At 26.6% G+C, this 13167-nt stretch overlaps 1 protein-coding gene across 2 annotated transcripts in view; it reads left to right on the forward strand.

Moving 5' to 3' along the window:
* Positions 1–9583: 9583 nt before the first annotated feature.
* Positions 9584–13167, forward strand: part of LOC112603535 (putative phospholipase B-like lamina ancestor) — a 29740-nt gene continuing 26156 nt past the window's right edge. For both annotated transcript variants that reach the window (XM_025352146.1, XM_025352147.1), the window contains exon 1: positions 9584–10030. The gene's annotated coding sequence lies outside the window, so the exon portion shown is untranslated. The remainder of the gene's footprint in view (positions 10031–13167) is intronic.

Consider the following 13167-nt stretch of genomic DNA (forward strand, 5'->3'; position numbering starts at 1 on the left):
AATTTACACTACATTACTGATACAGAGAAAAATTCGGAGCCTATTTTTTTTGTTATTTTTCAATTTTTATATCACATGCATTTTTAGTAAACAAATAAAAAAAAATTAACGTGTATACATTTTTAACTAGATAGTATAGTTGTTTACATTTTTAAGCAATTACCTATACATATATATTTTTTTAAATATAATATAATTTACTATTATTAAAAATTTCTTAGCTTTGACAACATAAGTCATTAGCTTTATAAAATATTATATATTAGTTAATTTTATTAAGAATTGGATAATTACAAAATGTACACTCTTAACTATTATAATTTGTAACTATTGTAATTTTTTGTGTTGTATACATTTCTCTACTTCACTGTTCTTGAGACAGATTCAATGAATGCTTAAAAATTGACAAAAATCCAATATAGTTAAAATTGGTATTTGTCCCCATATTTTTACATAAAAAAATATGTCCATAATTTAGAAATTAAATAATACAAAAAATAATTTAATTGAGTCAATGAGTATTTATTTTTTTTTTTTTTTAAATATATTTATAAAAATTTGCATATGCTATATTTCTACTAAGCACAATAGTAACATCATCTGTGACCAGGAGTGGCAACCATTTAAATAAATGAAAAAAAAAATCGATTTTTGTAAGACAAAACTAAATCCATGTTAGAGTCACTCTAAAGCAATCTAAAGGAGTTGAAAAAATAAGTTATATATTCGTGGATATCCTAAATATCCGCCCGAATTTCTGTCGTGTTTTCCAAATTCATAAGTTAGAACTTAGTATTTAGCATATATAATTTTAAAAAAATATTATTAAGGGGGGGGGGGGGTTATTCTAAAAAATTTGGAACATTTAAGCATATGTCCGAGATCAAATCGAATAACAATAAATTCAAATGAAATATATACCTAACACATAGTATAATGGCGATCTTTTGTACCCTCTGTGAAGGCCAACGTCTAGACACTATACCAACAATACGTTGGTTTATACATACAATATGCTTATAGACATATATATGAACGGTTTAATCAGCAAATATATATAATATATATCATTAGAATAAACTATAAAATAAAATCATATAATATTCGTGTGCCTCCCACGCAATTAGTTGACTAAACTATATGATAATAGTAAATACTTTTAAGCTCACAAAAATGTATATTTTAGTGAAATAATTATAATTATATTAATATTAACAAATCTTATTATTTATATATCTATGATTAATTAAATCATAGACAATTTTTGTTTTAAATTTTTTCACTATTAACAAAATTAAATTTTCTTTCAGCACGTGTCATGGCGCGTGTAGCTCATCATAAAAATTTTACACGACCCGGTCACTTGGTAATATAATTCTTACTCACGTTTTACTTTTTACTTCTGACTTTGCACAAAATTTTAATAGTATTATAAAATAAAAAAAAAAATTACAAAATAAAGTTGATTAGTGTGGTAAAATATGACATTTACACGTGTGGGTAGTAGTTATACTATAATGATACATCCATTATTCATCTAATATAATTAAATATACTCGTATCACTGTATTTTATTAAAAGTTCAAATATACATTTAAAAACCTGGTCTTTTGGTAAAAATTCAAAACTAAAAATTTTAATTAAAGTGTTTATATCTGAAAATATGACATTAATTCATTGGACTTTAATTTAAATATTTAAATAAAAATAAATGATAGTAACTTACAACTTAACAATTTTAATTTTATGATTAATTTGATTGTGTAAATAAATCATAAAAATTAAATAATATTTACTGGTTAAATTTCAACCACTGCGAGTGATACTAGCATTAATTAATAGGTACCTATATATGACTATATTTATTAATAAACTCGTAGTTTTGTAACTACTCCTATGACTCATAAGTAAAATTTTGTAGATAGTATTATGTTAAAAACCAATTGTAAAATTTAATGTTTTTCAATTGAATTACAAATAATTCTTATTGAATAATATGTAAAATTATACAGTCAAATGATTTAAATACTATAACTAACTAATAGTTATATTATAATAGTATTATTTTTATTTCTGTTATATGACTTGAAAAGTTTTCAATATAATATGGCATATGAAATCAACAAAATATGTAGACAAACATATTTAAATTACAAATGCAGCGATAAGTATATTATTTTTACCATGAAGTGAGTTTTATTTTTTTTCAAGCTGAATACATTTTCTGATCATAAATTTATATGAAAAATTCTAAAATAAAAAAGTAATCGGAAAAAAAACATAAAAAAATATAAATATTTATGAACATTTTAATATCATATTAAAATGATTTTTTGATAATCTCGTTCATTAAAAATATTAGACAGTTCTCAATTATAACATTTTTGATTTGTTTTAATTGTTTTTTTTTCTTAATGTTGACAAAAAATTTTTTGCTCGGTTAAACAGCTTAAAAAGGTAACACAATAGATTTTTTATAAGTTGTTAATACTTGAAAATAAAAATAAAAAATTGAGCGCAAGTCTACAATAATTTTGTTCGAGTGTTTGAGATGAAATTTTGACTAATTCTCTTTTTTTCTAATTTTAGATTTTTAGCGAAGCAATGAATATATTAATTTTACAATGATATGTATGTTTTTTATTTTTATTTGTGTCTGCAGCTATCAACTTTTGGGACAATAAAAATGTTTAGGTTTTATCTTTGAGAATGGTTCCTGGTAGAAAATTGAATTTAGTTGAGAATTTAGGAGATCAGAAGTAAAAAATTTCCTGTACCTACTTTTAAATATAACCGTAAGAAATAGAAATTTTTTGAGAAACTAGTTTTTGACAAAATAAACTTTGTTTTAATAATTCAAAAACGAATAAACCGTAAATATTCAAAATGTTCATTAAATGTTTATACTAACATTTTATATCTATGATAACATTTTTAAACATTTTGATTTTTTCAAATTATAATCATGCATTTTCCCAGGGACAATAAGCTTAAAAATTTAATAGAAAATGCTAGTTGGATTCATTGTTATTCGTGGAAACTTGAAACTTTTAACATATATACGTATTATTATAATTTTATACACAATAACGTTTTTAAAATCCAATGTTTTTAGTAAAAATTAATTTAATTTATCGTATTACTAATTTTAAAATAAAATATTTTTCTTTTATAACTATATATCATAAACACCAAATACGTATACGATATTTATGGATTTTTATTAAACAAACGACCATTACGACTTTTACTATGTATTACATATTCTATACGTATTTAATATGCATGTTTGATATTATATATTATTATGACTTGATGAATTCGTTAAATATTTCTAACTCTATGTTAAATAAAAAAAAAAAAAAAAACAATTTATAGAATAATTGATGCAAATAAAATCATTAACCAGTTATTATTTAAAACTAATAAGATAAAATATTTTTTTTTGTTTGAAAATCAATAATTGACACTTTAACCCATAAATAACATTAATCTATGTTTATTGTAGTTTATTTGATCTGAGTATTATATTTATTCGTTGAAATTCCATTCAAACATACCCACTTATATTGATCAATGAAGTTCAATATAATATTAAGTACTTTGATACAGATTATTATTGATCACATGTGTTACGTGTGATTAATATTAAATCAATTCAACACTATTATAAATTATAATATCTTACTATACATTTCTTATGTGATATTTCACACAGTAATTTAAAAACTGACGATACATATTATTTAAATGTAAAATTGTGAAGTCATTAATATTATATATTTTATAGTACCTATTACTACTTAGTATTTGTGTTGCAGCTGTTTCGTTAAACGGTTCTTAACTCGATGTAGCAACTGGTCGCAATTTATTTTATACATTTTTTTACTAACAGATGGCATAAAACACATGGTTTAGTAAGCATAAAAGTATGAAACAATTATCCTCTACGTATCATTATGTATTAATAGTACATGTATATGCCATTATATGTGTATCGGGTAGATACTATAATATTAGTAATTTCATAATAATTGTTAAGTTACGAGTGATGGTTGTATAATTTATATCAACCGGCTTTTGTTATGAGTTATATTATTACTTCTTACTTAATATTTATTAGTACATTCTAATTATAGAAACAATACAAGTAAAATAACACGATCGTAATAAAAATAAATTATTTTGTTAAGGAAAAGGACTTTAACTATTGTCTGGTATTCTCAAATGAAGCACTATTATTTCAACTTAAAAGATCACAGTCCTGATGCAGAATCGGGTAGTGTATTATTAATTTTTACCCGAATAACAAAACTCAATTTGTCAAAAACTAATCGGTTAAAATGCCGTAAAAACGGCCACGTATATTTTACTTACTATTTTCACAGCTTTTTTTTGTTGGTTTTCCGTAATTTTTTCAAAAATGCTGAAAACGATTTTAAATTATAAACATTTATATTACCATTAAATTTCAAAATTAACAATTCTTTCGTCAATATCTGTTTAATATATATTTATTTCATAATAGTTGAAAGCTATTTTTTCATTAAATATTGTGGTATATCGATAAGTTTCCGATTGATTAAAATTATGATTATCCAAAATTCCAAACATTAAGGCTTCAAAAAGTATTTACTAAAAGAAGAAAATAAACTTCGAATAAGTTATTATCATCTTATTAAAACAGCAAATAATTTAATAATATTCAGGAATTAAGATAATAGATAATACCAATTATCTAATACAACAATGACGTTAAGTCATAAAAGGATATCAGTGCGCTATTTTTATTTTCAAACCTTGAATTGTTAGCTTTAGTATTTAAAAGAATTAACATATAATCAAACCTAAAATTAAGAACATTATCAATGTTGGTTTTATTACAATATTTAAATTTTAATGCTAGTAATGAGTATTTTTAAATTTTGACATTTTACATATTCGTAACTGGCATAAAAATAAAAATATTGAAAATGTTCAACGTAAGAAAATAAATTTAAGTTCCTGGCTTTGAGTTTGATAATAAGTAAATTTACTCTGATTCTAAATTTAACAACATAAAGTTGGTTTTGCTAAGCAAAGTTTCCATATTGTTCATCGTGAGTCAAAGAAAAAAATAGTACGCTGACATCCTATTAACATTAAACTATTAAAAATAATTTAATAAAATTCTGAGATTACTTTGTACAATTTTCAATAGACACATATATTTGTATAAATATTAAATGAATATGCATTATTGTATGAATAGAACAAACAAGCAATATTATTTATCATTTATAATATAAACAATAAATTATACATTACATTGTATACACTATCAAGTATCATTTATACATTCGTATTTTAACGTTTTCTTTATTAATATACCAATTAATATTTTCATGTAAGTATATTATCATTTATTGTAATATCGTTAATCTTCTTTTAATAAATATCTCACAAATTACATGTTATATTGTGTTAATTTAATCACTCGGAGCTTGTTATATGAATAAATAGCACATAATTTCCTTTTGAAACGTCCTTTGTATACTCGAAGCACTTTTAAAATTGAAAACTTCAATTTTCTTTAAAAAAGTACAGTGCTAAACTACTATTTCAAAGTTCATATTCTTAAATGATAAATTAAAAATTATACCTACGCTTTATGATATTTATTTTAAAAATATTTTACTTATTTTTTATAAAAAAAAATCATATTATGTGATTCATAATGGTGTAAACAAAAAAAAATTGTAAGTACACCACATCTAAATCAAAGTTATAATTAAACATTTTTTAATACAAAGAAATTATTCATACAATGAATATTACAAACATTATTCCGCTTATCAATGAAACAATAGTAATCAGTCGTTCAGGTTAACGCTGGTTTGTATATATATATATATATATATATATATATATATGTATACCTATTGCATTTATTTAGTAAATGAATGTATTATGTATACATAACGTTTTCACACGTGCGCGTACATCATGCAATGTATTATGCATATTATTTTTATTTATTATATTATAATAAATACAATTGCGTTGTCTTTAATTATTTATTACTTAAAAGTTATAAGTTATAACAATAGTTTACAATATGTATGATATAGTTTGTTTATACGCTGTTGAATACCTATAATACTACTTAATCTTAGCATATGAAGCGTATTATAACTAAATTATCGCAATTTAACAAAGGTTTTTAATAAATAATAGTACTACGAGTAAATACTTTAAGAATTATCATGTTATAAAATATGTAATTCTATCTTACATAATCATCATAATTTTCATTAGAAAAATAAAAAAAAATTTAGCATAATCAATATTTGATCGTTATTTTTTTTTTTTTATCATGGCACAAAAATATATACGAACAATCCCCATTCGCTATATTATAATCTTTAAATGCAAATAGCCTATAATATCTCTTTGCATGACTTCAAATTCTACTGAATTTTTAGAGATTAATTTAGTATTTTAGTAGTCATACAAATTAAATATAATTTACGAAATAATAGCAAACAATTATTAAAATCGTATTCTTAACGCAATATGTGTGCCTATATATCATAAATATACAAAATAAAAGAACTAGGTATTTCCATTTTATTTAATTCCAACCGAAGTATAAAATATTACGTGGTTATGTTTTAGACATTGAACGTATTGAAGTGACGGAATAACAAATATTTGTTTTTATTTTTATTTCAGAATTGAAGTAGAAGTTCCTGTTAAATTTTAATATTACGATTTGCGCGAATTATGATGTGTAATTTTTATCGAGATAAGTACGAAAAAACTAAAATATCGAAAATACTGAAAATTTAAATGCCGGTTTATCGGTTGACATTGGTATTAACCTTAGAACTATAATACTGTTAATCCTTAGTACTAGCTATAAAAATTATACGTGTATAATATTATATCATATTATATCAGCGACCAGCTCGTTTTTTTTTTTTTTAAACGTACTTCACACTTTTTCTGTACATAATATTATTATGTCGAATTTATGAGATGAGAGGATAAACACTTGTTTTTGGAAAACTTTAACTCGGTGATAATCACACCCTATATAAATATATAAATTTATATCACACATTTCCATTTTTGTATTACGGCACACTAAAACTGCCAATAAGAGTTATATTATTAATTATTTAAGTCACAGTTGAAGTATAACTATATTAAATAACGTTATTTAATAAAATAAATAGTACTTAAATCGTGCAATAAATGTATAACAATAATATATATAAATACACAGTAAAATTTGCTTTTAACAATCTTCAAGGGATCTAGAGAATCTGATCGTTAAAACCGAACTTCGTTATATCTTAAAAAGTAGCTACACATAAGATATAAAACCAACTAAATACATTGCTTGGAATCGTTTTACTCGGAATATCGTTATATACGGCATTGTAATAAGCGAATTCGACTGTATATATATACATATACATATATATATATTTATATTATAGTGCTTCACAAATATTATTAATTCGGTAAATACACTCGATATTATCTACTATTGTATTATTTTTTGGCATTATGTAACAAACTTACATTCAGACGAGTATATTCGGATTCTAATGGAGACCACTAAATATAATAATTGGACGGCATACACAGTACAGCTGGTGGTCAAACACGCTGCAGGGGTTCGAAACATAGACGCACACGCACACCCCTCGCATAGATATCGTGTTGTATACGCACGTGGATACACACTGTCTTGCATTGACACTATATTCAACTGTATATAACTATTCTCCAATATCGCGTACAATAATATATTATATTCAATAGCGTATAGTTACGATATAACTCACCTATACCTACATAATATACTGTATTGTAAACGTCTATATATATATATATATATACATATATATATTCGTATGACAAGCCGTATACTCGAGGGGTGATTTTGGGGGTTAAAACCTTCCAAACCCGTTAAAAAAAAAATAAAAAATATCACTACCTACCAAAGTAATAATTTAGATATTAGATATAAGTTACATACATAATATCTAAAAAAAGTTGACACCCCTCCAAATTAGTATAAACAGTTGTGGTACTCGCGGAACACTTATAACTACATAACATGTTTGCACATGTTTAACTACCTATAATATTATACTCTCGTCGACCGTATATTATATACAATGATGGATCACGCGTAACATAAAAAAAACAGGATTAAGTCACCGACACCTCGTTTATAGCATTCTATAATGTTATGTAGGTGTGTATATATTATATTGTACATAAGCGTGCGTGTCTTTAAATCTTCATAGACATAGCGATAACGATACGGAGGAAAAAATTGGTTTTACACGTGCTGCACCTACAGCCGCGTACATGTACCTATACTATGGGCGGCGTTTGTTTTACACGCACATGTGATAGCAAGACGAGACTATTGTATAGGTAATATGTAATTGTACCTATAGAATAATATAATGTACATGTATAGTAGTTCAATAGGCGAACTCGAACGCACATGAAGCCAGCCGATTGATTGACCTAGAGAGGAGATCGTGCATGTGTGTTGTACTCTCCATATTGCACACACACGCACACACATACACACACACACTCACACATACACGACGATATATTCGATTCTTTCTTAGCCACGTGAATGGAAATCTCTTATAATATACTATATTTATAGACGTATATGCGATACACAAAAAAACGTACACGCGCGCTTGCGCGAGATACGGGTTCACAGGGGTTCATCCCGGTAGGTCGTTCAACCCGATAGACCACGAACGTTTCCGCAGCAATAAAACGCTATAAGACAGTCTGATCGTCTTTGACGCCCCCCTAGCGAGGGTATAGTGATCAGATCGTCGGGGTTGTGTGGATCCGATGACGGCGGTGGAGACTATACTGTCGCAGTGCCTCAACTATTGGTTGTCCTGGACGTGCCAAATATGCTCAATGGCTTCAACTCCCCCAGTTAGGTTAACTGGTGGAATTAGGACCATGAGATCGTATATCTGGCCGATTGGTTTGTATCTAAATAAAATATATAATTATAACCATAAGACTGACATATATTTATACCCGGCCCAACTGTGTGTTTTTGATACCTGTGTGCTTATCAAACTGATTATTTGAAAGTGTTATTTTGACTAGACCGTATAAAATACGCTTTCATCCCCATCCATAAATATCAGCTATGGCACTGATACTGTGACTACATACTTACAACGGTGCTCGTCAAGAGCGGTAGTGACGTATGTCCCAAAAAACGTAGGACGTCGTGGAGAAATAAAATGATGAGCTATAATACTAAATAGCGTGTTGCTGCCGCTACGGACCGCGATCGACTTGAAACGTTACTGAAATATAAGGACAGCGCCTCGAGAAGGATACAAATATACGATGGTGTGATAATATCTGAAAATGATAATAATAATAATAATACAAAATAATATAATTTTATTAATCGCGTGATCACCATTTTGGTCACCATTGACCGCGCGCGTAACCCTATATAGAGGGGTCCCGTCTGCTGCGGTCCAGACACAGTCGGCGATGGCGGCGGTGGCGACGACGGCGCGGCGGCTTGCGAGCGCGCGGCCAGGTCTCTCTCTCTTCAGTCGTCCGAACACCAGCTCAGCAGCACCGACTCCTCCGACCGGCTGCCCACCCGGTTGCCCGCGTACGGACTTCACGCACACGCCCGCTGTGCCGCGCGTCGTCGTCGTCTTCCGTCCGCATATTCTTCGTATCTATTTTTATGTTTCCATTTCTATCTTTCCCGACATCGATACACAACACAACGCTCAATATATTTATGTTTGATACATATTTTCCATTAGTATTATATACCTATCGCAGGTATCGCCACACACATATTATATATACAAGTATACAATCCAACAGATAGGTATTTGCTTATTCGTTTCGGTTTCGTTTCTTTTCCCTCGTCGCCCGAATACGTTTTGAATGAAGAACATACGTCAAGACAGTGTATCTCATTACCAGAGATTTCTCGAATTCACAGGTAAATGTCACAAAATACAATTACCTATAAAACTATATGCAATTATATAATACATTTTAAATGTCACAAATACGTGAATATACAATTTTATAAAAAGTACTTTTGCCGGGTTGCATGAAAAATACATTAATTTATTTTTATGATAGGTACACTAAAATTTAATGGACCAACCACATACTCGTAAATAATGTTTAAGGGACCATCAGCTCATTATTGATGTTGTGTGATTGTTCATACAACCCGGCAATAATGCATATAATTCGATAATCGTACCGCACCCACCGGTAAACCTATTATATATAAGGTACAGGTAATGTACTGTGTATAGTTATACGAATTTCAGTTGTATTACTTAAACATGTAATGATTCGTTTGATGATTTGACGATTTGAAACGTTGAAGGAGTTGTGAAGAGGTGGGTAGGAAAATTGTGACGAGGTAGTAAAATCTCGCACGTGCAATATCGTATAGTGTAACATATCATCGCAATATCATAATGATTGTGTAGGTAATGCTTACTGTGTACGCGATAACAGCTGGTCGAGAAATTAGGTTTTTAGAGCACGCATGCACACACACACACACACATAAGATATGCGTATATCTGCACTCGAATCTCCGCTGTCCTCGGCGCGTCCAATGTTAAAAAAATTTGCCAAAACGTGTAGGTATTACACACGTGGCCGTCGCAGTCGGTCGGACACGGACGATTCACCGATTTTGGGCTGCAAAAAAGTTTCATTATTATACATTTTATTATTATTATTATTATTATTCCTGCACAAGGTTTGCTCGGTGGGTATCAAATGTGTATTATACATGCCCATGTCATTATTACAATGCCTAACACCTATATATACAAATATATAGCCATATAGGAACCTTAAATTTCATTGTGCAGGTTATTGTAGTTTATATTATATTAAACACCGTCAACGTTCAGGTAGACGATGTGAAATTCATGCTCAGAAATATGATTTGAGATTTGTTCAACGATTGTATATATTTGATTTAATTTAGACCAACGACGGGTGTTCTAATTTTCATATGACGAGAATAATCTTCATGAACCCATCATGATTGATAACAATTTAAAGAAGGTATTCAAGAAAGGTCCACGTATGTCCTTGATCTAAGACACCTAACAACCAACAAGAAAGTCAAAGAAAATATGTTCATACAAATATTCATGTAAATCAAATGTATACAGAAATAATTAATGAAATTGCAAATTTTTTTCCTATTTTCCTATAATCACTAACTATACTATTATGAAATCAGTTATAACATTATCTTAGATAAAAATACCAATTCAATTATAAAGTACCTGCACATAAATAGTATAGGTAGAGAGAAAATGATAATAATTAATAAGAAATTGCATATTATACGGCTTACACACTTATAATAATAATATAATATTTATGTAATTATATCTTCCACGTTTGTTTGAAATTACTATTATATAATTTATAGTGAAAATAGCAAATTTAAATTGATCAATATTAAATTTATTTATATATACATAATTTTACATAAATACATCATGTATAATTGGTAATTTACCATACACATTTTGCAGAATTTCTTTCGATATAATTTAATTCATACAGAAAAAAACATAATCACATAATATGATTGTACGTGTGTTTACTTTAATTCTAAAATTAAAGTATAATTTTTCATTGTAAATTGTAATATTAATTGATTATTATTCTCTCTAACTTAGATTTTTTCTTTATTAATCTATCTGACCTAAATCATTATGACTCAAATTATTAATTTGCTATGATTATTATTTATTAGTATTAGTATTATTTCACGTATTATTATTTTATTTATTATTTTTATCAAATATATATTCTACTTGTGGTGAAGAATTTATTATATATTCTGCACCTGAGGCCTATCAGACGAAAATTAAAATTAATAAAAAAAACATAATAAATATAATAGTAATTTTAATATAACATATACTCAGACATCTTTAATTGCAAAAAAACAATTTTATCTAAATATATTTTGAAGACTTCACGTAGGTATAAAAAACATTTAAACTTGTTTAAACCACTAGATTGTATATTGTATTATTTATAAAAAAAATTAGTCATTATTTATGTACCTACTACTAGTAGATTAAATATAACTTATTGATCAAAGATAATTTAACCGTTTTTAAATTATTACCACAAAAAATATATTAAAAAAATAAAAAAAAATAACGGAACTTGTATATCCACAATAGTGTTGTCATCATCAGTACCGAAACAAAGATAAATGCCTTATGTTGTTCAAATGACAGTTGTATTGCCAAAAATATTGCTGTACTTGTATTTTTTAAATTTTTTTCATGACTACGATTTTAATACATTAAATTACATTATTCGGAATAATTAATTTTTTAAGTACGTTCTAACTAAATCTAGACAATGTATTTTTAAAAAAAAAAAAAAATTAAAATTAAATATACTATATTAAATCGTATGATATCAATCAGATTATTTAAATTTATACTAATAACTTTCAATTCACTATAAAATAACTTTATCGAGTGAGAACTTTCTTATCAATAAATTTTAACTAATGTTTTAATTTGATACATTTAAAAATATGTGGTACCATATTAGAATAATAAATATTGAAAATAATAGGTATTATTTATCGACAGTAGTTTTTTATATAAGCATTTCAAAAATTACTGTATGACAATATTTTACATTGATGTCTTCAATAAGTGAAACGTATTGTAGCATAAGTGTAGTATGTGATTTAATACAAGAAATTTATAATATTATTTTAATAAGCTAGTAGATTTCAATATTTTTTTTATCCATTTTCTCAATTCGTTCTGTAGAAATTCTATGGTTCTTCGACGTCTATCTTATTACAAAATTTTTACTTTCAACCTAGATATCAAATTATAACTGTAGCATAACATTATATTATACTCCAACTATATTTGCATTTCTAAAATTATATAAACCATCAACATAAACTTGACTCTTGAATGATATAAAAAACGTTATTATCTATTATTCAATTGAATAAAATTTTAATCATAAATGTAAAATAATTGTTGTTAAAAATAAAGCACTTTTATTGCGTTTAACTAAAGGGATGAAGTATCAAGCGTAAAT

Source organism: Melanaphis sacchari, unplaced genomic scaffold (assembly GCF_002803265.2).
Source record: "Melanaphis sacchari strain LSU unplaced genomic scaffold, SCAv2.0 Contig10_pilon_pilon, whole genome shotgun sequence".
Classification (NCBI taxonomy): Eukaryota; Metazoa; Arthropoda; class Insecta; order Hemiptera; family Aphididae; genus Melanaphis; species Melanaphis sacchari.